Genomic DNA, 6,000 nt, shown 5'->3' with positions numbered 1-6,000 from the left:
AACAACAAACTAACCGTGTTCCAAAAAATTACACACAAAAAAATGTCTCTGATGAATTGGCACTTAATTACCGCTTGATTAGCATAATTATGCATGTTAATAGCATCTCAAATGAATTGCAGTTGTCAGAAGGGAGGAAGCATCTGTAGTGGTGGCTGACTGATACATATTTCTTCCCCATCCAGCAGCGTTGTGTTACTCTTCCCCCTAAAGTGTTTCCCATTAATCACTACACAGTCGTTTTCCTTTGGAGTGAAATTTAGAGTTTTGGGATAATTGGCCCATTATGGGATGCTCGTCACATCTGTAATAGAGGGCTAACGAGACCCCTGGTGTGCTGGCATTCAGAGAGGAGGATGGCAGAGTTAGGGCATCGCGAGTGGCATGGCGGGTGGAGGTGGAGCACACACTCGTTCTCTTTGTAAATGCCTACATTTTTCATTTCTGACACATTATTTATAAAACTTTGCTATCTAAAAATGTATTGATCAAATAAAAATTTGTTGGTTATGTGGACACCAAGCAACTTGAAACTCTCAACCCGCTCCACTACAGCCCCATCGATGTTAATGAGGGCCTGTTCGGTCCGCCTTTCCTGACCTGATCCCTATAGGCCGTCTCATCTTTGTCAGTGACAACAGGCCTACCACTGTTGTGTCGTCAGCAAAATTAATGATGGTGTTGGAGTCGTGTTTTGCCACGCAGTCGTGGGTGAACAGGGAATACAGGAGGGGACTAAGTACATACCCCTGTGGGGCCCCAGTGTTATGGATCAGCTTGGCATACGTGTTATTGCCTACTCTTACCACCTGGGGGCGGCCCGTCAGGAAGTCCAGGATCCAGTTTCAGAGGAAGGTATTTAGTCCCAGAGTCCTTAGTTTAGTAATGAGTTTTGTGGGCACTATGGTGTTGAACACTGAGCTGTAGTCAATGAACAGCATTCTCACATAGCTGTTCATTTTGTCCAGGTGAGAAAGGGCAGTGTGGAGTGCGATTGAGATTGTCATCTGTCGATCTGTTGGGGCGGTATGCGAATTGGAGTGGGTATAGGGTGTCCGGGAAGATACTATTGTGAGCCTTTCAAAGCACTTCATGGTTACCGATGTGAGTGCCACGGGGCGGTAATCATTTAGGCAGGTTACCTTCCCTTCCTTTGGCACAGGGACTATGGTGGTCTGCTTGAAACATGTAGGTATTACAGACTTGGTCAGGGAGAGGTTGAAAATGTCAGTGAAGACACTTGACAGTTGGTCCGTGCATGCTTTAAATACTCGTCCTGGTAATCCGTCTGGCCCAGCGGTTTTGTGAATGTTGACCTGTTTAAAGGTTTTGTTCACATCGGCTACCGAGAGCATTATCACATAGTCATCCATGACAGCTGGTGATCTCGTGCATGCTTCAGTGTTGCTTGCATCGAAGCGAGCATAAAAGGCATGTAGCTCGTCTGGTAGGCTCGTGTCACTGGGCAGCTCGCGTCTGGGTTGCCCTTTGTAGTCCGTAATAGTTTCCAAGCCCTGCCACATCAGACGAGCGTTAGCGCCGGTGTAGTAGGATTCAATCTTAATCCTGTATTGACACTTTGCTTGTTTGATGGTTTGTCTGAAGGCATAGCTGGATTTCTTGTAAGGGTCCGGATTAGTCTCGGCGCCTTGAAAGCGGCAGCAGCGCTAGCCTTTAGCTCGATGCGGATGTTACTTGTAATCCATGGGTTCAGGTAGGGCTATGTTCGTATCAATCATATCGATGCGCTTATTGATGAAGCAGATGACTGAGGTGGTGTATTCATCAATGCCATTGGATGAATCCCAGAACATATTCTAGTCTGTGCTAGCAAAACAGTCCTGTAGTGTAGCATCTGCGTCATCTGACCACTTCCGTATTGAGCGAGTCACTGGTACTTCCTGCTTTAATTTGTGCTTGTAAGCAGACATCGGGAGGATATAATTATGTTCAGATTTGCCAAATGGAGGGCGAGGGAAAGCTTTGTATGCATCTCTGTGTGTGGAGTAAAGGTGGTCTAGGGGTTTTTTCTCCCTGGTTGCACATTTGGTAAAATCGTAGGTCATCCACTTTATTTTCTAATGATTGCACATTAGCAATAAGTAGGTATGGAAGGCAATGGGAGTTTACTCGCTCAAAAGGGTGCCTGATCTGCGGCCTCATTTCCTGCGTCTTTTCTTAACTCAAAATGCTTGAATCTGGGCCTGTTCCAGTGAAAGCAGGATATCCTTCTCGTCGGACTCGTTAAAGGAAAAAGTCTACTCACCGTGGACTGAATGAATCTCTTTTCGGAGGTCCGGATGTTATTTTCGGTCATAAGAGACGGTAGCAACAATATTATGTACACAATAAGTAAAAAATAAGTTACGCAAAATAAATAACAAAATCATGGCCTTGTTATGTGTAATGATTTAATGAAACATGTTACAAATTATGCTGCACTGTCTTAGCAAAGAACATAAATGCTTATACATTTTTTGAAGCTGTGTTGGTGTTGTCTGAGTATATCTGCTAGGTGAATTAGAATGTGTATCAATAGCTGTGTTTCTTTGTTGGAGGATTGGCTAACACTGGGCAACACAAGAGACAGAGGTTGATATCAGGGTCTTGTGACTGATCAATAAGGAGTCTTGAACTCCGAAATACCTTCCTGTGTTTGGTAATGAGCAGAATGGCAAACAGGCCACTGGGGCCAGGTTACAAACTGAGACGGCAGCTTGAACGAGGGAAGAGAGGGAAGGGGGAGGAAAAGCGAGGGAGAGAGAAGGAAGGGGGAGGAAAAGAGGGGGAGGGATAGACAAGAGATGAGAGGGAAAGGAGAGACAGAGGGGAACGAGAGTAGAGTGAGAGAGAGATTTCGACGTGTGCCAGGGTAGTCTTACTGCCAAGAGAATCAGGAAAAAAAGAGCTATGATTTCTACACAGAAAATTGTCCACATAGATATAATCAGAAACAGTGTAGTAGCACCATTGATCCAGAGAGAGGCTCCTTAGACCTTCCTATTCTTCACTTCTCCTCAGACTGGAACATCATCAGTACAGTTTCAGTATAAGTTACACTGTCTTTGACACTGTATTATTCAACAAGTCCTAATTTCTCCTTGAAATTCAACAGCGATATTGATCAGATGAAATTGTAATGAACAAAACAGACAAGCATGAATAGTCTTTAAAAAGGTATGTTTCCCTACTTAGGTCACACAGTTTTCCCCTTCAGTCAGTGTGCAGTGTTTCGCCAAAGTTTGCACTTTTGTTGAGTGTTTGTGGATGCCTAGTGGGTGCGCGTGTGTGTGCGTTTGTGTGTGTGTGAGTGCGTCCGTGTGCATGTGTATTGTGTGTGTGCATCCTTGCTCGTGTGTGTAGGCTACTATGTGAGTATCTGGAGAAAGGGAAAGGGGATACCTAGTCTGTTGTACAACTGAATGCTTTCAACTGAAATGTGTCTTCCACATTTAACCCAACACCTCTGAATCAGAGAGGTCCGGGGGGGCCTCCTTAATCAACGTCCACGTCATCGGCGCACAGGGATGCGTGTAATGGGATGCTCCAGTGTGGACCGCTAGCTTGGTATCCTTCTGTCAATCCAATATTATACAGACCACCTCCAAAGCCAGTGAACATCAACAGGATTGGTCTTGTGATTATATATCTTAGCTGGGCCATCCACTGCATATGCATTAGCCTGCTCCTGTAATTAGGGTTTGAAAGGTGGCTGAGATGTATGTGTGTGCCTTCTTTCCTTAATAAATGCTGGGTTGAAGTGATTTAAGGACTGTTCCGTTCCACTGCTTTTTACAATGAAAACAAGCTTGTCCCTGCAGTAGGAATGACAATACAGGGTGTTTTAGTTAAGCCTCCACTCTTTACTTTGGCGAATAATGCAAGAACGCTAACTGTCTGTTTTAATGGAAATGAAATGTGTTGGCATAAACTCTCTTTCACATGGTCTTTGCCGTGCTGCCACACACGTAACATATGTGCACCCCTACAGACATGCACACACACTGGCACGATATGCACACACACATGTGTGCGCACACACCTTCATTAGCCTTTCCTCTCACAACACAACCATGCCTTTTTCACACAATGTATATAGACTATTTATTTTTCTGTGTTATTGACTTGTTTATTGTTTACTCCATGTGTAACTCTGTGTTGTTGTCTGTTCACACTGCTATGCTTTATCTTGGCCAGGTGGCAGTTGTAAATGAGAACTTGTTCTCAACTAGCCGACCTGGTTAAATAAAGGTGAAATAAAAAATAAAAATGTAAAACATCTTAAATGTTCTGTTCAGATGTTCTGAGTAAAGGTGTTTCCAGGGGAGGATAAAACAACCATGGTGTTGGGCACAGACAGCAAAGTACTTTTAAGAGTACTTAAAACATTGACAAATACCTCCATTTGCTTAGTGTTAAATAAGCCTTCACCTCTCAAAGGCAATGACATGCATGACAGGAACACACTCTGGCAATATCTCACACACACAGAGACAGACAGAGAGAGATAATACAGCGGTTTGCCTTAATGAGAGAGGCCCCTTAGTTTGATAATAACATACAGTATTTCAACAGCCAGTAGCCCTCTCTTTCGGAGAACGCAAAGCATTAACAGAATGCAACACAGTATTTAGGGATACAAACATTGTATTGGGTAACTAATTTTGCAAAAATATAATGTGAAAAATACATTGGTGATTAGGCAAAGAAACACCCTGATTCTACAAACACTAGGAACACCTGATCTTTCCACGATATGACCTGGTGAATCCAGCTGAAAGCTATGATCCCTTATTGAAGTCACTTGTTAAATCCACTAATCCGTGTAGATTAAATGGAGGAGACAGGTTAAATAAGGATTCCTAAGCTTTGAGACAATTGAGACATGGATTGTGTATGTGTGCCGTTCATGGGAGATCCTTCCAGAAGGACAACCATTTGTGCAGCACTCCACCAATCAGGCCTTTATGATAGAGTGGCCAGACTCCTCAGTTAAAGCACATGACAGCCCACTTGGAGTTTGCCAAAAGGCACCTAAAGGACTCTCAGACCATGAGAAACAAGATTCTCTGGTCTGATGAAACCAAGATTGAACTCTTTGCCAAGCATCACGTCTGGAGGAAACCTGGTACCATCCCTATGGTGAAGCATGGTGGTGGCAGCATCATGTTGTGGGGATGTTTTTCAGCGGCAGGGACAGGGAGACTAGTCAGGATCGAGGGAAAGATGAAGGGAGCAAAGTACAGAGAGATCCTTGATGAAAACCTGCTCCAGAGCACTCAGGACCTCAGACTGGGGCGAAAGTTCACTTTCCAACAGGACAACAACCCTAAACACACAGCCAAGATGATGCAGGAATGGCTCCTGGACAAGTCTCTAAATGTCCTTGAGTGGCCCAGCCAGATCCCGGACTTGAATCCGATAGAACATCTCTGGAGAGAACTGAAAATAGTTGTGCAGCGACGCTACCCCTCCAACCTGACAGAGCTTGAGAGGATCTGCAGAGATGAATGGGAGTAACTCCCAAATACAGGTGTGCTAAGCTTGTAGTGTCATACCCAAGAAGACTCTAGGCTTTAATCGCTGCCATAGGTGCTTCAACAAAGTACTGAGTAAAGGGTCTGAATACTTATAGAAATGTGATATTTCAGTTTTTTATTATTAATACATTTGCAAAAATGTCCAAAATCCTGTTTTTGCTTTGTCATCATGGTGTATTGCGTGTAGATTGATTAGGGGGAAAAACTATTTAATACATTTTACAATAAGGCTGTAACGTAACAAAATGTGGAAAATGTCAAGAGGTCTGAATACTTTCCTGAATGCACTATAACTGATCACATAGTTCAGCTGTGATTCTGATGCCGTTTGTCCTATCTGCATAGGACTGCTGAAGGGTTCAACAAATCTACAGATTAGCGAATGCAATCAAAAACACAGCGTTCACTGTTCCCTACCTCTTTCTCAGTTAGCTGCCTTATATCTGTATGCTCTGTCCCA

Source organism: Oncorhynchus keta, chromosome 14, assembly GCF_023373465.1.
Source record: "Oncorhynchus keta strain PuntledgeMale-10-30-2019 chromosome 14, Oket_V2, whole genome shotgun sequence".
Taxonomy (NCBI): Eukaryota; Metazoa; Chordata; class Actinopteri; order Salmoniformes; family Salmonidae; genus Oncorhynchus; species Oncorhynchus keta.
The sequence above is the reverse complement of the archived record's forward strand: the minus strand, read 5'-3'. Positions refer to the sequence as shown.